This window comes from Carassius gibelio, chromosome B9, assembly GCF_023724105.1.
Source record: "Carassius gibelio isolate Cgi1373 ecotype wild population from Czech Republic chromosome B9, carGib1.2-hapl.c, whole genome shotgun sequence".
In the NCBI taxonomy this organism is placed as follows: domain Eukaryota; kingdom Metazoa; phylum Chordata; class Actinopteri; order Cypriniformes; family Cyprinidae; genus Carassius; species Carassius gibelio.
Genome location: NC_068404.1, coordinates 17,215,920 through 17,239,960, shown reverse-complemented (window position 1 = coordinate 17,239,960; position 24,041 = coordinate 17,215,920). Strand labels below are relative to the sequence as shown.

General features: G+C 37.3%; 1 long non-coding RNA gene across 1 annotated transcript; it reads right to left on the bottom strand.

Moving 5' to 3' along the window:
* Positions 1-1,290: 1,290 nt before the first annotated feature.
* On the bottom strand, positions 1,291-22,742 carry LOC127964550 (uncharacterized). Its single transcript, XR_008155069.1, has 3 exons — positions 22,665-22,742; positions 22,505-22,573; positions 1,291-1,641 (listed from the first exon to the last, which is right to left on the bottom strand). It is a non-coding gene; the product is annotated as an uncharacterized LOC127964550 (long non-coding RNA).
* Positions 22,743-24,041: the final 1,299 nt, after the last annotated feature.

Genomic DNA, 24,041 nt, shown 5'->3' with positions numbered 1-24,041 from the left:
CTTTCAATGACAACCAGAATCGCAGCTAAAGAGGATCTATTTGTAACAATGACCTTACAAACTGACACATTTGATGCCCTTTGAAATTCCATTCAGGTTGAATCAAAACAAGTTTCTCACCTTTTGATCTATTTACACTGAAGTTCAAAAGTTTATTTTTTGGTGTTTTGTTATGTTTGTGAAAAATACTCACCAAAGCTGCATTTTGATCAAAAACACAGTAAAACAGTAATATTGAGTAGTGCAGTCATGACGTCAAAATCTGGAAGACTAAAGGCATCTTTACACAGGCATGTTAAGGCTGCTCTGTGCCTGCACAAAATTCAGTATAAAGATGCAATGCCACATAAAAGCCAGACTAAATTATGCCTGCCATGACTCACGTCAGCTCCTAGTATCAGAGTTGTAATTGCTTTACAAATGTTTTTATACATCATCTGAGGACAATAAACCATAAGTGTAATGACACCTACAGTAAATGCCGCTTTGCAGTGTAAATTTGTTGAAATTGACCAGTGGTTCCCTTGAGATTTCCCTCATGGGGGTTTTCAGTTCATGAGTAAAGTCAAGTCTGTGGTTAACATATGACAATACTTTGACATTTTGCTCTAAAACATAAACTGCACACACTCACACCCCTTATGTTTTGGTGTAGTTACATGTTAGAAACATACGTTTGTTTTTTAATAATCATAACTGCTTCAAAATTGATGTTTTTGGAATGGATGTTTGAAATTCATGTTCAAGTATTGTCTAGTTATGTTAACCACAGGCTTTATTTTACTCATAAATTGAAAAGCCCCATTATACCAGTAGGGAAATCTAGAGAAAACCAGTGGTGAATTAGTCTTGAGTTTTGATCTCATGGCTTCAAAACTCAATTTTTTTTTCAATAATGGTTTTCTATTACTCCAGACTTCAGTATCATATGATCCTTCAGATAACAGCAGCTGATTTGGTGCTCAATAAACATTTATTATTATCAATGTGGAAAACAGCTGAGCTGCTTAAGGATGCATCAAAATTATCAAAAGTGAAAGTAAATACATTAATAATATTACAAAAGATTAATTTTACAAATAAATGCAGTTTGATAAAAAGGAAACAAACTCCACCAACACAGAAGAATGGAAAAGTTTCCTTTGCTGTGTGAAAAGGTAGACCTGAATTTCGCCCCTCTCTTTTTCCCCCCTACAGGCATGGATGAAGTCATAGAATCTTTTATCTATCTCTTTTTCCCGCACCTCATTCTGGCTCCCCGAAGTTGAATGATTAAAGCCGAAACAAGTGTTATATGCCACAGGTAAAACTTTTAACAGACCAATTCATGAGATAACCTTGAACATATGGTTAGATTAATGTTACTTCAGAATATCTCTCAATTCCGTACAGCTCCATAACAGGACATAATTGCCAAAGCACATAAAATAAACCTCAGTTTTCCAGACAACCTGCTGTGAAAATCAATCAGTTCATATGTTAACATAATTAATTGCATACACGTTATATGACTTTTCACGTCTCGCTACTCTGACCCAGCGTTCTAAAGGTGACTCCTCAAATGAAGGTCTTCTGCGAGCGTGAATGCGACCGCGCTGTGATCGTGTCATGTCCGTACAAGTTTTCGAAGTCTTCTGGCTCCTGTGTGAGTTGAAAAGAGTAGATCAATTTCTAATAAACTTCTTCAATGGGCCAATTTTGCCTTTCACTGGCTGCTTTGAAAGGCTCCAGTTAGCATTTAGAGAAAGAGATGGAGAGTGAAGGATGATTACAGAGGAATACAGTATGCCACTGAAGGTCATCACTCAAGGATAATGAGCGCTGTATTGAAACTACACCTGTTCCCACCGTCTCTTTTTCCAACCCAGTCTACGTGAGTGAGAGTTCACTAAATCACATTGATCTCAAAACAACACGACTGATTGATGGTTGCATTTCAGGGTACGAAAAAGCCTCATGTCCTTTCAAAGCAAAGAAAAAAATTATAGAATTTAGAAATTTAGAATTATATAAAGGAGGGAGGCTGTTAAGCAGCATTTGATCACATTAAAATCTTCATATTATTATCGGTACAACATTTGTAAACTTATTCATCTTTGAGGGCAATTGACTTGTTACAAGCAACAGCAGTACTAATAACAAAGACAAATAAATATATGTATTTTTTATTGTTTAGTTAATATAAACATAATCTTTTTGTAGGAAGCTTCTTCAGTAAACAAACAACCAAAAGAGTCAAGCATCGATGACGGTCACCTTAAACAGTTTTTATACATTTGTTTAAATTCAGATTTTTTTTTTCACTGTAAACTAAACTGTATACTAACAGAATTGTTTACTGATAACTGGTATGTGTGTGTGTCCATCCATCCATCATCCATCCCATACACACACACTCACTTTTTAAAAGTAATTTATTTCTGTGATGGCACAAAGGAATTTTTTTTTTCAGTCAATACGGCAGTTGTCAGTGCCACATGATAGTTCAGAATCTTATAAATCAATTTTAATATGTGACCAGGGACCACAAAACCAGTTATAAGGGTAAATTTTGTGAAATTGAGGTGTATACATAATCTGGAAGCTGAATAAATAAGCTTTCCATTATTATATGCTTTGTTAAGATAAGACAATATTTGGCTGAGATACGACTATTTGAATATCTGGAATCTGAGGGTGCAGATAATCAAAATATTGAGAAAATCCCATTTAAAGTTGTCCAAATGAAGTCTTTAGCGATGCATATTATCAATAAAAATTACAATTAAATAAAAATTTACAAAATATCTTCATGGAACGTGATCTTTACTTAATATCCTTATGATTTTTAGCATAAACGTAAGATCAATCATTTTGACCCCTACAGTATATTGTTGGCTGTTGCTACAAATATACCAGTGCCACTTAAGACTGGCTTTGTGGTCCAGGGTCACATATGCTGATTTAGTGTTCAAGAAACATTATATATTATTATCCATGTTGAAAACAGTTGTTTTGTTTAAGAATTTAGTAGACATTTTTTCAAGATTCTTTGGTTAACAGAAAGTTTAACACTGCAATTAGAAATAATTGGTTTACTAATTTTTTTATTATTTTTTTTATCAATGTCACTTTTGAGCAACATAAATGTGAAACAAAAAGAAATATATATATATATATATATATATTTGATGTATATTTTTGCATGACAGAATTTCTTACATGACAATGTTTTTTAAACTGCCTTACAATGTAAAACACAAACACAAACAACTGATTTGTAATGTGACGGTCATCAATGCTTGACACTTTTGGTCAACTAATGCAGAGAAATGTCTTATTTCCTCCTTGCATATTTCCTGATTTATTCTATGAAATCTGAGGTGAACGGCCATAATGGGATTAGAGGCGGTGCTGCTGAACCCAGCGTGGCCCTGCTACCAGCTCACTCAAGAGAAACACACAGTTATCACACAACAGCAGATTGTTTTGAACTACTTATGAAAAAACCGAGCATCTGAAGACAGAGGCACTCTTGCCAGCGTGAGCTGGTGTTAAGTGCATGGTTGTTCCCGTTGTTTTATTTAGCATCTGCAGAATTCCCAGCATAGTTAAGGTGCTTTGGAAAAGGATTAACTGTTGCTGGCAGCGGCGAGCAAGCCTCGCAGATTTTCCCCTAGCAAGAAAGTACAAAGAAGAGGAGGAAGAGGGAGAGGGAAAAGAGGGAGAAAAGGCAAAGAGAAACCACAATAACAAGTTGTATAAACACGACCTGAGAGTGAGACGCGGGTAAAAGTATATCTAAACAACAATTATCCCTGAAGGAGGAAAGGAGGAGGCTTTCACTTGCCTACTTACAGTGTCCTATTACATCAGATGCTTCATTTCCATCGCTCTCTTCTAGCTAATTCCCTCCACCTCTCCCTCAGTGCCTTGTTTTTCTCTAATCATTTACTCCTCCATTCTGTCCTGTTATGTCCAGCTGTTTTCTAATGGGTGTAATTAGAGAGGGACGATATGGAAAAGCCCAAATCAAAAGATGCACGCTGAGGCATCTAAAGTGTCATTCCCAAATCATTTAGATTATTTGAGTTTTGTCATTCAGTATTTTTAACAGAATATAAGCGAATAAAATACACATCTGAATGACTTCAAATAGTAAGTATTTTCTTTTCACATCTTCACATGTACGAAATTATCTTTGCATCAGGAGTATTTTTTCTCCCTCAGGAATGTGTGCAGACGATTAAGTATTTTAATAATTTAAAGTCTTTTTGAGTTCAGTATGACCATGAAGCATGCCTGGCATTATTGTGTCCATTACATTGTGTCCACATCCCGAGATTTGGATGAAGACAAATCCATAGTGTTCACAAAAACAAGCTGACTTGAATTGAGATATTTGCCAGGACACTGTGATATCTCTTCTAAAACCTTCAAAAATGTTTTAAAAATGTGCAAATGTAATTGAAGTCAGCCACAGTCAGTCATAAGTTGGCACTGACCTTGATACAGGTAAAATAAACAGACATTTTTAAACCAATATATTCAAGTTTCCAAAGATGGGTCTGTTGTAACAAATGATTTAGTCTGGGAAAGTTGTAGCTGTATTCAGATGCTCCTCTGCTGTTCCTTTGGTTATGTTCCTTGTTTCTGGAGCAGAGAAACAAGATCCGGTCTGTTCGTAGAACTGCAAACAAAAGCACTTGACTGACGGCCAGATTTCTTCTCGTGGCTGCGCTCGGGTTTCCACGCTCCCAGTATGACGCTTGAGAGACGGCAGGTAACGCAATCTCAGGTGTGCTCGGGGGCGTGGCCGGCCCTTTTCTCCTTCTTCACCTTGATCACCCGCAGCGCAGCGACAAACACGGCTCCGTTTCAACCACTTATCCTGCTCCGCTGAAATAATCATCTGATCAGCTTCTTTCTCCCTCTCCCTCTCTCGCTCCCATCTCTGTTTCTCTCATTGGTTTCCACTCTTTATTGTATGGAAGTACAGTCTGTATTTCCACCCTTTGTCTGTAGTTATTCTGAAGCAAAATGAATAAAGCCCTAAATGTTAGTGGAGCTGGTTTTTCCTTTTACATTTTTTTTACCCCTATATAGAAGGTGTATGATAGTGAAAAGGATACTCATGGATGCTGTATACTCACATTAGCATGTGAGGGTTATAAAGGTTATAAAAGGGTTATAAGGGTTATAAAAGTGGATTTCATAAAAGAACCATTTTTGTTTCACAAAAGAGCCTTTCAGTGAACAGTTCTTAAAATATATATTTTTCTTAACAGTCTGAAGAACCTTTTCCACTATTTAAGGTTCTGTGGATGTTAAAGTGATAGTTCACCTAAAAATAGACAATTCCGTCATTAATTACTCACCCTCATGTCGATCCAAACCTGTACGACCTTCGTTCTTCTTCACAACACAAATAAAGATATTTTGTGGAAATTCGAGAGCTCTCTAAACCACCATAGACAACAAGAGTCCTACCATGATCAAGATTCAGAAAGGTAGTAAGGACATTGTTAAAATACAAATCCATGTGAAATCAGTGGTTCAACAGTAATTTTATGAAGTAAAAAAAGGTCATTTTATTTTATTCAATTATTTAGATATGATATCATTGTGTGGATAATGGCGAAGGACTGAAGATAAGTAATTGTTGAATAAAGTCCTTATTTTTGTTTTCTTTGCACACAAAAAGTATTCCTATAGCTTTGTAAAATTACAGTTGAACCACTGATGTCCCATGGACTACTTTACTGATGTCCTTACTACTTATCTGGGCCTTGATCGTGGTAGGACCATTGCTGTCTATGGAGGGGTAGAGAGCTCCTGGATTCCATCAAAATACTTTGTTTTCTGAAGGTAAATGAAAGTCTTGTGGGTTTGGAATCAACATAAAGGGTGAGTAATTAATGACAGAATTCTCATTTTTGGGTGAACTAACTAAGGAAACCGCAGCATAAATGCCTGAGACTTTGAAATACTGCTTTCGTTAATAATTTTTTTTGCTCAAGTGTTCTTGGTAACAACACAGAATGCATTTCCACGCCCTAACACAAGTGTTGACAAACTAGCACATATGATAGAAGTGAAAATGACGGCTCCTATTAGGCATAATATATAAATGTCATTTTTGTGATTAAATATGAAAGCTTTAAATCCATCCTTTCCGCTCGCTAGGTATACTGTATATTTTTGAGGGGGCCAACTCCCCGGCGTGCAGTAGTTTAGAGTGCCCATTTAGCCGGGCCCCCTGCTCTCCTGACAGCTGATGGAAAAGGCAGTGTAACAATGAGCCCCCACCGTGCCTCTCTGCCTGCCCCCAACCACCAGGGGAAGAGGAAGCAGCGGCAGCCGTGTGACACATTATTCTGTCCCCCCGGAACCTGCAGCCAGGCCAAGCCCCCCCTCCGGGTTCCCTTGGACCTCTAAGTGCCAAGCCATGGACTGAGTGACATTTCCAGAGTCCTGACCTTTGTTTTCCCATTGACTGGGAAGACGTTTGAAGGAGGTACAGTGCACACTGGTCGACTCTCGGCGAACGGCACACACTCGCAATTACACACATGGTTTTAGAGCTGCTCTCACAAAAGGAGAACTGAGCGCTATACTGTCACAGAACTTATGCGAGAGAAATGCTATATCTGGTTTACGTTGGATTTTAACTACACCGAGTCTGGATAAAAGGCACAGCAAACTTAACAAGACTAATAAAAAGTAACCTCGGTGCACTTTGACTAAACTTTAAGAGCAGAGTTTAATCTTCTCAAAAATGACCACTGGAGACCAAATTATGGCACATTTTGTGTTTCTGAAAAGCTCCCCTCAAAATGAAGTCAGATTATTGTACCATTCAGCGTTACATAGAAATGTCTACCACAAAATTAATTCGGGGGGCATGTTGGTTTGAAGTATGGGTTCTCGTAGGACTACATTTAAAAGCAAAACAGGAGAAAGGAAAGCCTCATGTGGAGAAAATGGCATAAAATGGAGTGTACTGCAGTGTTGATAGGTTGAGTCTTGGGCTTTATTAATGATATAAGCTGCCGGCCAGTGCTTTGGTCAAATCAGACACCTGCTATGGCTGCCACGCTCCAAGAATGGTGACATCACAGGGAGCAGGACAAGTCAGATCCGCTGTTAATCGCTCGCCTTAATTGAGTGCTCTGCTGAGTTCAAAATTGCTCAGTACAATCAAGACTCATTTAAGAGTCCCACCATGTGCTCTTAGGCCATGATGAGATATTGCCTTCATTGCCTGTTGTTTCTGCATATTAGCCTTCCTTTCAATACACCCCCTACATATTTGCCTTTTTTACTCCTACCCTTCAGGTTGCTGTTTTTACTGGCTTTGGTTTTCTCTAATTTCCCTGAGTTCCAGGTGGGGGAGGAAGCTATTGTTTTCGAACACCCTGGTCCCACTCCTCATTTGTTCCTCACTAATTCCAACTTGGCAGAAAGTATGGACCAAAGTTATTCTTTCTTTTTTCTTCCCATATCTTGTATCACTTTGAAGGGGGTTATTTTGCAGTATGAACTGCACATTATCCAGTGTATGATGTGGCTGCTCACCATATAAATATATGAAATATTGATTTGACATGAAAGATTAACTCTGAATTCTCGGAGGTAATTTTTACTATATAATCGATAACTGAGATGCAAGACAGCACCAGTTCTGGTGGTGAAACGAGAGTGTGAGTCCGCAGTGTGATACGCGAGACATGAAAGTAGTGCCTGATAAACAGTGTTACCATAGGCAATGGTGAATATGAATCAATGTTTGATTACTAGTGAGCCGTGCGATATTATTCATCCGAGTGCTTGCTACTAATAGCACTGTGACACTCACGCACTTATTTTGCACATAAAAGTTCTGCCTGTGCAACTCGATCTCATGGCAACTCATACATATTTTACAAAGATTTGTATGACCTCACTCGTACAAATTGGTATGATTTTTGCTAAATCGTATGTACAGTAGTCAACATTTGAAGTGGATCAAAGCCTTTCATCAAAGTTGTCCTCAAACCTAAAATCTTAATAGGTTCCCCAGTTTGTATGAATTTTAATTTGTTCACGAGTTCCCCAATTAATTTTTACAAATGACCTACCCCTAACTTCGACCCTAGACCTACCCCTACCCAACCCTAAACTTACCCCTCTAGACAAATCATACCAGCAGGGTCGTATGAATTCATACGAATTAGCTACCTTGGAAAATACGTATAAATCCGTCATGGGATAGCGCCCCACAGTCAAACACAAGACATCTTTACAAAGCTAAGTTAAGGCTGCTCTGTGCTGGCCAAAAGACTCAACTCTTGGTATAACAGTATACGGTAAATTATGGTGTAAATGCATTTATGCCACCTCTGAGCAGCAGTGTAAAGACACCTTCTGGAGTGTTTTGGTTCTACATTTGCAGTGTAAATTTGGGATCAATATGGTAAAATATATTAGTAAATGAGAAGCAGTAGCATGTCAGATGAATAATACATGAGCAGTAATATGGCATGTAGGCATATGAGCAAAAAAACGTCTCGTAATGTAATCTGACACACTAGCCATGAAGTTTTCATGCTGACTGAAGTTTATTTCTTGTTGCTGAATGCTGTTCCTTTGGCATCTGGGAAAACAGACACCACAGGTGCTCACACTGCATGTGGAGACATATAAAATATAGCTGTAAAGTTTTTAATGCATGGATTTAAAACAACAACAGTACATTTTTATAGAAATCATTTATAGAAAATTTGTTCCACCAAATGAAAAAGCATTTTAAGATAATTTCAATACAAATATTTAGTGCCCCCAATAGGCCAATCATTGTAATTTTTTAAATGTAAATTCCTATAAGACTCCTGTTGGTTTTACAATAAATAGATTGTGCAAATGTATACTGGTAGATGCCTTAGTGTCACCTAGTTAATCTTGTGCTCAACACAGCATGTCACAGATCACACGAGCCTCGGACACGCGCACACACATGCAGACACACACACACACACACACACACACACACACACACACACACACACACGCACACACACACACACACACACACACACAAGCACACACACACACACACACACACACACACACACACACACACAGTGTATTAAATGTGACCACTCCCAGCGCAGTGAAACTGTTCAGGCAATCCACACCACAGCGGAGTGAATGCCTTACTCTTGTAATTTATTACTGTCTGACCACAGTCACATTGTATTATCCAACGTTTCAGCCAAGAGTTGTCCAAGAGCCTCACCTGAGATGAACTCAAGCTGAATGGAACAGACTGCATCTTGCCCTTCCACGGTTTATTAAATTAAAAACAGTAAGAAACTGTACTGACTCAAACTACTCTCATCTGAATGCTTTATGGACTTAATTAAGTGACGTATTCCCTTTCAATACAAGTTAAGCTCAGCTCACAGTATTTGTTGAATAATGTTGATTATCACAACAAAAAAAAATTGTCTTCATTTGTTTTCTTTAAAAAAATTATGATGTGATTTGAGGGAGACGTTTTAAGGTTTTATGTAGCATTTTCATCTTATTAAGTTTTAGATTTGAATACAACTTTACACATAACAGGTTTGTAAGCAAAATGCTTGTTAATATGATTTGAATGTTTTGAAACAAAGTCATTTAACATTAAGGGACTGGCCCCATTAAAGGGTTAGTTCACCCAATAATCAAACTTATGTAATTAATAACTCACCCTCATGTCGTTCCAAACCAGTGAGACCTCTGTTTATCTTCGGAACATAGTTTAAGATATTTTAGATTTAGTTAGGGCAATTTATAATTTGTTGAAGCATCAAAAATACATTTTGGTCCAAAATTAGGAAAAACTATGACTTTATTCAGCATCGTCTTCTCTTCCGTGTCTGTTGTGAGAGATTTCAAAACAAAGCAGTTTGTGATATCCGATTCACGAACGAATCATTCGATGTAACCGGATCTTTTTGAACCAGTTCACCAAATCGAACTGAATCGTTTTAAATGGTTCGCGTCTCCAATAAGCATTTATCAACAAATGACTTAAGCTGTTAACTTTTTAAATGTGGCTGACACTCCCTCTGAGTTAAAACAAACCAATTTCCCGGAGTAATTCATGTACTGACTGAACTGCTGTGAAGAGAGAACTGAATATGAACACCGAGCCGAGCCAGATAATGAACAATAGACTGACTCGTTCACGAGTGAAGAACCGGTTGAATTGGTTTTCGGATCACCAGTAGTTCTTTCGGACAGTTCGATTCAATAAATCAGCCACATTAAAAAAGTTAACAGCTTAAGTCATTTGTGGATTAATGCGTATTGGAGACACGAACCGTTTAAAATTATTCAGTTCGATTTGGTGAACTGATTCAAAAAGATCTGGTTACATTGAATGATTCGTTCGCGAACCGGATATCACAAACTGCTTTGTTTTGAACTCTCTCACAACAGACACGGAAGAGAAGACAATGCTGAATAAAGTCGTAGTTTTTGCTATTTTTGGACCAAAATGTATTTTTGATGCTTCAACAAATTCTAACTGACCCTCTGATGTCACATGGACTACTTTGATGATGTTTTTCTTACCTTCCTGGACATGGACAGTATACCGCACACACAGTTTCAATGGAGGGACTAAGAGCTTTCGGACTAAATCTAAAACATCTTAAACTGTGTTCCGAAGATAAACGGAGGTCTCACGGGTTTGGAACGACATGAGCGTGAGTTATTAATTACAACAATTTTGATTATTGGGTGAACTAACCCTTTAACTTCCATTATACTGTCAGTGCCTTATTATAGTTTTACTTTCCTTATAGAAAAAGCGGCAAAAGCTATATTTATTATTAAATTGGAGATAATTCAGTCAGTTTTAAGTGTGTTTACGTGCACTTTAAATTTATTGCAATAGGAATAAATAAATAATACTTTCTTTATTTAAGTCTAAACAAAGATGCATCATATTAAATACATTTTGGTGAAAAATGCTGGCAAGATTCTCTACTGTCAATAGTGTAACAATGTGTGGAGTCACAGAAGTCACTTTCAAACCAAGCGGGTTTCTGTTGATCAGATCGTCGACTTGAACCATTTGCGAAATCTGCATGGGCGCATTTGCTAATCTCACACAAAATACATGGTTGCATGAATTCCTATTAAAATGAATGGATTTTGTCTGTGAGAATTTGCAGAACAAGGATAAATGTAAACTAGATAACTGCAAATTGTAACTTATCCCAGCACCTATGCATCTTTTGGACTACAATTAGACCTCATCTTATTTATGTCAAATACCAAATATTTTATCATGCATTGTGTCATACTTGGACAGACAGGAGAAGACTGCAACTCAACTATGAAAAAACTTGCTTTAGCTTGATTATAACCGTACATGTAAATGTACTCAGTGATCTATCTAAGGCCACACAGGCATTAACAGCCCATTAGGACAGGTCGCTCAGGGTGAACAGTCATGTAGGAACAACGCTGATCACAGCCATTGTGTGTTGTCATGGTGGGACGGCAGGAGTGGAAACCTAGTACCAGAGACCTCACCTGATCTGAGCTGGTATGATCCGTTCCCTACTTGCTGAGGCCGTGACTGTGCTATTGAGAGTGTGCTGAATGCTGACCTTAATTGCTTGACGGACAGCTCAGATAAACTCATATCAAACATGCCCGTTGAAACCGTAGACGCTGTGTAATTAGTGAACTCCAGGGAAACAGATAAGGCTGCAAATCAAAAAGGGAAGGGGCCTGTGCATGCTAGTTATTCATTTATAAGGGTGTTGAAAAGAATTACACGTTCAGTACTTCAATGTGCTCGACTTCTGATGTTCGAATGTGTGACTAATCAAAGTGTGTTTGTTTTTTTCTTTCCTATGCCCACACATCTAGAGGTGCACGAGTCAAGTATGTCACATGCTTTTCCTGTCCAGGTATTCCGGTGGTGCAACTACCTGAGGAGCAGGCCAACCCTGTCATTTAGCAGTAAATTTATCCTGTGGTGGGATAGAGAAACTGTGGGGATAAAGACAGCAGACCTATCCCATGACTAGGCTGGCGGAGGGGGGTGGAAAGCCTACCCCACAGCTGGGACAGGCCAGGTAAGGATCACTTACAAGCTGCAGGGTTGGGAGCATCATTGTAGCACCGAACTGCCCACAGTATTTAAAGCCCCCCATACACACTTCAACAGTCTCAGGTTCAGTCTGCTGTGATGGAGCAGATAATATGCCTCCAGAGGAACCATCTGGAAAACCGAGCCACCACTCTCCTGTTGCTGCCCCAACGTAAATTCTCATGCACCTGTCTGCGGACCAGACACGTCTCTGTTTTTTTTTTTTTTTTTCTCTTAATAATGGGGCATGTGGTTACATTATTGCGAGTAATAAACTCTATAAACTGTATGTAATAAACTGAATGTGTGTGTGTGTGTGTATATATATTCTTATATTCTTTTAAGAATTAACCCTAACTTCCTTCCTAATAAACCTGACCTGACATTATATAATACAAATAGTGTTGTCTCTTTGATTAATTGATTTTGTTGTTGTTTTGTAAGCTGTTCTGAAGTGTCTGCTAAGATAATTGAAGATTTTTTTGTCCATAATAACACGTAGACAATGAGACAATACTGTTTTGCCACAGTGACCAAAATACCCTTATTCTGAGAATATATACAGTAGTTCAACCTTTCTGAGATTTAAAGTTTCTTTAACATATCCTAGCGTTCATTTACTAAAACAAATCCACTGTTACAGAACTCATAACCTTACTGTAATCCAACTTCCCAATGAGACAACCAGCCTCTTCCAAATAGTGACATTTGTAATGACAAACCAGTAGCAAGTGAGACAGCAGCTAAATTATATAAACAGTGGAAAATAATCTCCCTCGGTTTGTTTTACCACAGGTGAATGCTCAGCGAGATAAAAAAAAAAAACCCACACAAACAAAAAATGTGTGCTATTGGTATTTGCTGATCATACCTCAGTAGACCAGCTTCTTGGTCTGTGAAGAAATGTCAACCTCTCATCATCACGCTATATGGACACAGCAGGTGTCAGTGATGATAGTTTCACTGTGACAGCTGTGTCTAAAGGGTCCAGAGCTTCGACATCATAATTATAGGTATGTAGACACACAGAGTCGGTCTATACTTTTCAGGCTCATGTCCCAATACAGAAATTACCTAATTATCTTATTCCTGCATTGATGTGTGATTGTATTAATGAGACCTAGAGTAGATCAAAGTACATGACTGTCTTTTAACGTCTGTTGTGATGGAATGAACTACTCAACCAAAGAAGCACTGCAAATTATAATTGAATCAGCAACAGCAGTACAATATAAAACTAGGGACTGCAAGTAATGAATTATAGCCTAAAATTCAATGTATTTAACAATTGATTGCAAAATGTTAAAGTATGTACAAATATACAACATTTTTAAGTCTCTTTTGCTCCAAAGGCTGCATTTAACTGATCAAAAATAACTCTTCACTGGACTTTTGTAATCAATAAATCCCGTTTAACAGCAACGTTGTTGGATAAAGTCATTATTTTTGTTTTCTTTGCGCACAAAAAGTATTCTCGTAGCTTCAAAAAATGATGGTTGATCCACTGATGTCACATGAACTATTTCAATGATGTCCTTACTACCTTTCTGGGCCTTGAATGTTTTAGTTGCATTGCTGTCTATGCAGAGTCAGAAAGCTCTCGGATTTCATCAAAAATATCTTACAGGTTTAGCACGACAGGAGGTTGAGTATTCCTTTAAAACTGAAAAAGTTAAAATCACTGGTAGCTTTTACAGACACATTTATCCTCACTTTATCTCAGAGGTTTACACATTACCAAAAATGCATTTCTCTACGGACAAAATAAATTGGATTTATGTTTCCAGGAACCCCACTGCTGTACTCTATTGTTAATTCCTGGGGAACTGAAATCACAAGACATGCAAGACTTTCCTCTCTACATTACTCTGTGCGAGTATGTTTGTGTCCGCCAACACGTTTAGAGTTCTGCAGTTACACCTTTGTAAATGAGAGTGTGTCTTCTTGCAGTATTTGTGTGGGTGTGGGCGGTGTGTAACTTAACCTCTTGCTCCTCCTAATCACTAGCCGTCCATCACACCAGCCTGGAAGTGCTTTCCTTCCTCGTGCTCATCAGAGTCCTCGAACACACTTTCATCTCAGATCAGGTGACCTCAGGTTTATGGAGAGCGAAGCCAGCAGGATGGATGCGGTTTATCAAGGTACAGGACATGAATGTCCTAGTGACGTTGACACACGTCTCACCTCTCTCCCCATGGCGACTGTCCTTCCTGCTACAGACACAGGCTTCCTCTTTTCTTGGTTTGAACCATTTGTTCAGGGCTTGAAGCACTTGTCACCTCAGGAAAGCATAATGTTATGCCATCATTTGAACGAATGGGAGAGAGAACATCAGTTACACAGTCTTTCTTAATGTCACCTATAGTATTCATGACCTGTTGTCCCCTAGTGGTTTCATCAGTAAAACATCCATGTCATCATTTACTCACCATCATATTGTTACAAACCTTTCTTTCTTATGTAAAACTCAAAAAATATACTTTGAAGAACTGTTTGTGTCCTCACAATGAAAGACAGTGGGGTCCAAAACAACTTCGGACCCCTTTGATTTTCATTGTAAAGAGTAAATGAGTAAAAGATGATAATTGGCCAAACACTTTGTGCCAAGCTTGCTATTTGTCCAATCATAAGAAAATATGTGCTGACATTATAAAAGGGACCCAATTTCATAGCTTTAGAAATCGTAATTAAATGCCCTTGGTGACACGAGAATGGTTTTCTCAGAAAATGCATTGCAGTCTTGCACAAACTCATTTGAGGGGATGAAATCAATGTAAAAAAATCTTTGTTTTTCTCATTAGAAGCCGATGGTGGAGTTAATTGATTTCGAAGCTGCGAAAAGATGCTGGTTTAAAAACCTTCCTCGCTGATCTTGATAACAGTGTGGGCCGATACCTAACGAGGTGCTGCATTAATTGTCACCCTCTGTTGACGGCGTTCATTTGGTGTTTAACGGAAAGATTGATGTACTGTATTGATTGAATGAGCGGAGCAGCCTGGGAATGGAGCTGAGCTGGTGTTCTCAGTCTCGCCTCTGATGGACTTCAGCAAAGAGAGCGTCTCCAGTGCTGACACTGAGGCTGCTGGGACTGTCAACTTGCACGAGGGAGGTCTGTTCCGAATCTGACTGCTAATAAAGCTCTCTCATTCAAGAAGTCATGGGCTGTCGCTGGAATTCTTGGCTGCTTTTCTTATGAGGAAGGCTGTGCTCCTCTTTTCTGCCAGGGCTGGGGGGGAGGCGTTGGATGAGGTGGGGGAGAGTTGTAAACCGTGAGCAATAGGGGGTCGATCTCTCCAATAGATGTCACGTATTTTAACGAGCAGTTTCAGCCCATCTCAAAAGACACGGAGCACAGCGGGGTGAACAAAGATGGTCTTTGTCTGGGTGTATGGATGGGTGGGTGGGTGCGATGTGTGTGTGCACACTTAAGGGAAAGTGGAGAGGTGTGTGTTCCACTACTGTTGCCTTCCAGGGGCTCCTAACAGTGGGGTATCTTGGATCTTGGGAATGAAAAGGGTCACGACTACATGTAGGGTTCAAGATTTGTGCTAAATTGTTACTTACTTTGCACCCTGTATGTTTACTAGGCCATATCTAGATTCCTGCATTGAATGGCCTTCATGCATGTTCTCAGTCTGCATCACACTATTTGTCCTGCTTGTTCACGCGTATTACTGGGTAAAAACAATCTAATCATGACAATGAAAAAACAAACAAACATGCGGTCGAACATATAAACAAATACAACTAAATGTTGATTAACAATCAATTTCAATGCTGTTTATATTCAGTTTGAAAGTAAGGCTGACAGAACTACCTCTGTGGTGCACTTGAGATAAATATTTGATTTAACATATACAGATGATGTCTGAAAGTGTATGGTTTGTTATTTTAGGATTTTGATAAATTGATAAGTTGTCACAACAAAATATTTAAGAAATAGAATCATATGCTCAGAGTTCACATTTATACATTAATTGTCATGTCACATATTAAATGAATGTACATTACCATTTGCTCTCAGAAAGAAATGTACAAAAGCTGTCAATGGTACACTTTTGTACCATTCCTGTAGTGGTATGTAAACTTTAAAGTACCAATATGGAAAGGTTGCTGCTCCAGTAACAGCTTTTGTACTTTTCTTTCTTTCTTCATTTTTTTTGTCAAAAGAAAAGAGAATATTTTTAGTAAATGTAAAATATAAACGTCTTTATGAGTTCATGTCGCTTGAGTGATGCTGTCGTTAAAGGAAAAGGGTGATACTATTTACTGTAATTCATGTTCAAATTTCAATTGAACTCTTTACTCAAATCATAACGCCAAAATAATTTGTAATGGAAAAAATAGCAGCACAAATCATTTTAACACTAGTAAAGTAGTAAGATCTGGCTTTGCACTTTATCAATGTCCCTCAAGATGGGAATGGGCATGTTTTAATTTTTTGTTTTAGTAGAGGTCCTTGAATCCCTCTATGTAAGACTTGAATGGAATGTATGTTGGCAAGGCTTTTTCTTTAATAGCTGTATTTGTTGAGCTTTTAAGTACAGTTTTTTAACAGCTCTATAGAAGCTGGAATAATACAGACCTCTGTTCATTCTGTAGACGAATTGGGTGTTTAATACTGAGGCTGAACAGAAGCGTATGTGTATTCCATTCATTCAAGAGTCCTATCAGACCAAAGACCTGAACCTTATGATCAATGAGTGGATACTGAACATGCTGTCCAAGGTTTAGTCTGATCAATGGCCATGCATTTGCCTGCATGGAGAACAGTTGGAGAGACAGGGAGGCTGATAAGTGTGTGTGTGTGTGTGTAGCTTTGAGACTTACAAGCAAAAAGAAATGCTTTACACTTTCAAGTGCTTTGATTGGGCCTTGGGCAGGCGATGAGTCTGTCTTTTGTTTTGGGAGGATGTGGAGGTTGGATTCTGTGCACTCCTTTATCTAATGGCCCAGGTTGGGATAAAATGGCCTTTGCATAGAACAAAGGGTCCACTAATAAAAATTAAACAATGAAGGGAGACAAGCAAGGTCAGTGAGCAGAGCGGTGAGGACTGAGTATTTGCTACTCTTCTGTCTATTTATCAATTATATTATTAACATCATTCGTTTCTCAGTGCCAGAAGTGAGGATGAAAAAGATGGAATGTACACTGCTTTGTAGGAAATCATAAGGAGAAAGATTCAGGGTTATATATATGCCAATTTATAATTTGTGCAGAGGAATGACAACTGTTGTAAAGTTTTCTGCAAAGGTTTACAGAAAGGGCTCTAATGTACTAATATATATATATATATATATATATATATATATATATATATATATATATATATATATATATATATATATATATATATATATATATTTTTTTTTTTTTTTTTTTTTACATGAAAAAGTGTCCCAATCTTATTTTAGGGCAAATGCCTATGCAAATCTAGAGGTATTTGTATAATCCATTAAAGGTGAAGTGTTGATTTTTTTTTTATGTAAACATATGCATACATACTGAATTTAAATGTGTATGCACCTAGGTTATTTTTTGGCATCTGTGGTTCCGTCCAGAAGCTTTAACATCCATGGAAACTTTCCATTCCACTAAAGGTTCTTTATAGTGGAAAATAATTCTGTAAATTGTTCCTCACATTAAAAAAAAGGGTGTTCTTTCAAGAACAGTTTACTTAAAGGTTTTTGGGGACCCCAAATGGTTCTTCTGTGGTATCACTATGAAACTTTCTTGTGGAACCTTTATTTTTGATAGTGTTAGACATTTGTAAGTTGCCATCTAAAATTGTTCTGTTTTGAGCAAATACTGGCAAAAGTTTAGAGCAGAACTTTCTAACACCCTGTATATGTTTGTTAAACTGGTTTGTCATTATGTACATTAAATACATTATTTATGTATTTAAATACATTTTTCTGAGAAAGCAATTCATGCTGCTACAACTAAGCATCCAGAGAAGATGGGTGAGAAATACTATGTTCAGCTTTTAAAGTGACAGTTCTTTGTGAGCCCAATAGCTTTAGTTGAGTCAAGTATGTGTGACTCTAGTTGGTTTGCTCTCTTTTGTGCACTGCATTGATTATTTTCAGATTAATGCTTGGTCACTGAGTCTAATAAAAACATTTTTCCACCAATCTGTTCGGAGTAACAATACGAGTAGTATTTCCATTAGAAAATGGTTCATTTCTATTGCAAAATGTTTCGTGTTAACTATACTCAGAACAGGGAAACTGTGTTGGTGGAACAGCTTTAGTGATATGCCAACTCAGTTATTCACTTGTCAGTTGCTAAGGTAAATCAGGTGTGGTGAGATTACTAGTCTAGCTAATATTTGATCAATATATTACACTTACAGATCATTCACACCAATGTTTGTTTACCAGTGAACATGTCATCACTGACGTATTTGTACACTCTATTCCTGATTTCGTACCACCATGGAAAAAGAAGAAGAAACTGTGTAACTGTCTGTCAACAGTAACCATTCAAGTGGATGGTGGAAAATCACATTATGTTGATACTTGTGTGTGAGAGCGAGAGAGTGAAACAATAATAAACAAAAATTGTAACGTGATCCTGTGTGGAGGAGTTCCTTTCGCTGAATGCCGAACTCAGTGATGTGATATGTTGCGTTGCAGGAATCATGCTGTATGTTGAAGTTGTGGTCGCAGTGCTGTAGATATGCAGAAATCGTCAATGCAAATGAACCCCCTGCACCTGTACCTTCCAATTACCTCCCAAGAATTGCATTAAGCCTCTGGATCCAAGGCTCACTTGAATAACAGAATAACAGATGAGATGGCAAAATTACTAACGCGCCCGGCAGGAAATTGGAAAATGGGAAATCTGTCTGGTGAAAGTATTCAATTACTGCGCTCCTTTTCCACACGTTCGGCCACGTTTCTGAAACATGGTAATTTCCGCTTTTCTCACCGCCTCTTGTGCTGAGAACAGAGCCTACACCAATCACAGATTATTATTACACAGATATGAATACGACGCGCTCAAGTTCATGGCTGTACTCTTAAAGATTTTCCCTCAGCTCTTTTCCTGGCTCTGCTGTTATGCTTTAAAATGACGATGAGTTTAAGATAAAGAAGGGTGGAATTTGGCAGTATAAAGGACGACATCAGGCTCGCCTGCACCTTTAAAGTCAAATAAGAAATCTTTTATCTAATCGCACACTTAGGCTGAGTACAGACACACATAAACACACACCCTCCATCTCCTCTTCCAAGTCAGTTCTGCTGTTCCTCTCTTTTCAGCTGGGAGATGCTATGTGTCTAATTCCACGTTGTTATTGATGCTGGCTGCTCCCCTCGATAAGAGCAGGCGGAAAAATCAATCACTCCCATTAGACGCTGAGAGAGTGACAAGAGGGCAAACCCTGGCAAGGACCCCCAAACACCCCCTCACTGTATTTTCCTCTGTGTGCTTCTCACTGCTCTTTTACTAGATCTTTCTTTTAAGTTTCTCTTTTACATATCTGTTTGTCTTTTTTTGTACCATTCACACTTTTAACAGCTCAGCAGTTCTGCTTTACATATTTTTAGCAAGGTTGTGGTCTTTTTATTTTTTATAATAACTGCTACACATAAAATGACTTTACAATAATAATAAATAATAATAATAATAATAAAATTGTACTTTAAATTGTACATGTTTGTTTTTTTTTCTAAAGAGTTTATGAAAACTATCTTTACAAGTGTCATTGCGTTAATAATAAATCATGAAAAGCAGAGACCTGATGGAATTTCTGCACAATTTACTCAACCAACGCAAAGGTTAATAATGTTAAAGTTCTCCATTCCCCCAAAACTCTGGCTTCTGTTCATAAGAGAGGGTCACGATCTGTGCCAGAATCAGAAACCCACAGCTGCAAGTTTAGGGCAGTTCAACTGTCCACTGTCAGAAAACTTATTATCATTTCATTATATGTAGCAGCCATCGTCGATAAACAGTTTACAGGAAACAAAGACACCTGGATCCATGATGTAATCAAGCTGCACCACATGCGCTAATAAGCTTTTGGATGTTTGCTCTTCAAAGTCCAATAAACAGGATTTTGTATCGTAATGATACATTTAAAAAGCGTAAAACAATTGATTGCAGAATTCAAAAAGTTTTTTCAGCACGCACGGCTAGAAGTCTAAAAGCAGAAAGTCCCTACAGAGGAAGTAGTGACATTCTAAACCCTGTAAGAAAATCGTGAACTGATCCGTAAAGACACACCTGAAGTCAATAATGAGCGAGGGAAACAGGACAAAAGAATAAAAGAGCGAAACTGTGATTCATCAAAACAATTTTAGCAAATAAATAACAGAGCAATCTTCGAGCTAATGGAGCCCTTTCACAGCCGAATAACTCAGCACACACACTCCATTAACTAAACTCAATACCAAGATCATTATTATCTGATAGACATACAAAAGAAGCACCCCATAGTCAAGCCTTTCAGTCCACATGGCGATTAATTACTTTAATTCATCCTAATGGTAAATAACAATATATGTGAGAGTATGTCCTGCAGAGCCAGACTCACAACAAAGCAGCATCTGTAAATTGTCTCCATGGTCATCTCAGCTCAGATTGATTATCTTATCTGCATTCACTTGCTTTACAAGTTGAATTATTTTCCTATTAGTCCCAGTCTGCATTTAAATCTTATTCTCTACAGTAATGTGCTTTTTCTCTCCTGAAAAAACAAAGGCACAAAAGTGGCTCCCGTTTGCTTGCAAGACCCAATAAAGCATGTGTGTGTGTGTATGTGTGTGTGTGTATGACGAGCAACAGGATCCGTGTGTTTGGGTCAGCATCACTTTCAATGACCCCAGTTTTATAGCAATGCAGGAGTTTAAACTCTTGGCAGCCATCCCGATTTTTTCTTTATTTTTTATTCCCTTTCCATCTCCGTATTTCCTCCTTACTGTTTTTTGATCCTGAGCTTGGGGGTAAATCCTGCTTAGCATTGCCAGTCAATCCCGCACATAAAATCCATTTCTTGGCTTTCCCTTCTCTTAAGGGTGAATCTATTCAAAAAAGAAGCTTATGTATTGCGTTTTTCTTCTCTCATTCATATACACTGCCAGTGAAACTACAGCTTCAGTTTAGGAGCGTTGTTAGACCCTCAGTAAAAGATCACAGACCTGACGTGCGTTTTCTATCAGAACTGGTGAGGCCAGAGTGTTAATAAATCACTCTTTTAATCTAATCGGTCAAACGGGTTTGCAAAAATGTCTGAAATGGTTCACCATTTAGGATGGTTTTTACAAACATTTATTCATGTACAGAGCGTCTGCAGTGGGTTCTCACTTAGAAATAGAAACAGATCTTGCAATTGCCCTCTTTAGTGATAAGCAGCCCTTTATTGTGCATGCAATAGATTTTTGGTAAAAAGCATTTCTATCCATATCTATGCAAATAAAAAGAGTATAAAAATGATCAGAATATCACACCACTTTTTGATGGTGGGCTTCAGTACTGATGAAAGGCTAGAAGGCTGGAAATTCTAATTCAAATCTAGTATTATAAAAAGCTTCATAAAAAAATATAAAAAATAGACCACAACTATCTTGTAGTAAACATACTGTAGTAAACATTTACATAATATTTTAAATAATTTTTGTTGCATTTTTTGTTTTCATATATATATATATATATATATATATATATATATATATATATATATATATATATATATATATATATATATATATATATATCATTATATTCATATGTTTTAGATATATTTTATTAAGTAAAAATATAAATAAAAAGAGTTCTGATCTTAATCACATCACTCTTTCTATAAAGGACTGCCTGCAATAGAAGTTAGTTATAGAACAACACTGCCATCTATTGGAAATCTTTCTGAATCACATCTATTTTAATACGGTACTGTACTTCAGCTGAAAACTGGAACAACATTTTTAAGTAAAAAAAAAAAAAAATTGTTTCAGTTAAGAGTTCTCCCAGTATTCATTGGTAACTGCTGTCAATAAAAACAAGATCACAATGGAATATAAAAGCTATTTTCTTTTAGGTGAGCTTCAGTCATGTACTGGAAAAAAATATATTTATAATGAAGTGTGAGCTTCTTCATTAAACAAGTTACTGGATGACAAAATGATTGCACTATAAGGCTTTTCACACTATCATTAATTATCTTCCTAAACCCTGGGTCAAAGAGACATTTAGCCCTTAGTAAAGCAACTGTGGGTTGGTAGCACCTTTAACTCTGGGCTAGATGGTTCAGAACAGGGCTAGCACTACTTTTTTTGAGGGGGTAACTGAACTGCAGTGTTAAAGGAATGACGATGTTGTGCCAGAATGTTACAGTGAGAGAGTTGTTTAACAACAGAAAACAAACCAAAAACTCAGTACTTACCTCTTTAAATATGCATGTGAGCTGTACAGTTCCAGAAACATTCACATTATTTCAGCTGTTGTCTGGCATCTATGGGGAAAATGTGAGAAATGTGCAATGATGAAAAACTGTTTATAAAGAGATGATGAAGTGACGTGATTAACTATGATTAATGACTAACCCATGGATTGGCACAGTGGCTCCTGATCCTGGAGGATCCTCAGAATGCTGCACATTCTGGATGTCTCATCAGCTCCTTAGTAGAGAAATGTGCGAGACACATGAAAAACAACAACCACAACAAAAACATACAAAATAGATAGGGACATTACAGTTAGTGAAAAAATGTAATAAAAATACTTTACAAAAGTCTGTTTTACACAAACGTCAGTAGATTTAGCTTCAGTTGAAATTTGATTATTGGGCATAATAATACTACAAAAAAGCCCATTTCTGGCACAACAGAAAAAATAAAAGTCATGTTATGGTAAATCATAATTATGACATAAAAAAATGAGATAAAATGTTGGCTTTTACGTAAAAAAGACATGATAAAATGATGATATAAAAGTCATAAATACATAAATTGGTGTAAATTGGAATTACATAAAAATATTTCATAAATTGGCTGAAATTATTACAGAAAAAGTCAAAATTATAAGATCAATTTAAATTATGAGATGAGTCAGAATCATGACAAAAGTCATCATTATGACAAATATGTCAAAATTATTAAATAGAAATTTGGCAGAGCTTACATTTATTATAATATGTCAAATGATTAGATAGAATAATTATTTTGACAAAATTCTGTTGTTATAATTATTATTTTTTCTTATTATTATTAATAATAATCATAAAATATTAGTGGTTATTAATATCTACTTATTGTTATTCTTATGAGGCAGAAATGGGCTTCCATATAATTGTTTACCCAAACAGTCCATCATCATTTATAAACATCTGTCAGTTCACTAAAGGGCGGTCATTTCCCACTGGATCCAAGGTTACTGGTTTCTTAACTGTTAGACAGATGTTGCAGCACCACAGCTGCCACACAATAAAACATACAATCTGTACACCTCTGAAATTAATAGCCGATTCATGAACAATAAGCAGCATCACTTTGTGATATTTCACTGTTCTATATCATTCATTCTTACATGGTCTGCCATATGGCAGTAATAGAGTAGTACTACAGCATACTGTTGTTGTATTGTATTATATTAAACATGGTAATGTAACATCTGTTGTAATATATTCTTCCATAAAGACTAGAGTAAATTCCCGGAGCTATAAATAGATGTTTTATGAGGCAGTCTCTGTGTCTGAGCCCCACAGGTTACATGGGGACACGAGCAGTATGTGCTAGACTAGCATAGACCGTTTTCAGACTAGCATAAACAAAAACGTTTTCTCAGATACGGTTTTCCTTTGGGGTGTAAAAACGACTACCTCACGCCTTCCATGAAAGACTGCCACTGAGCTCGCTCACAATGATATGTTAAATTCAACACAATCCGTGGAGAATTTGTGAATGACAAATCCTACTAAGGCG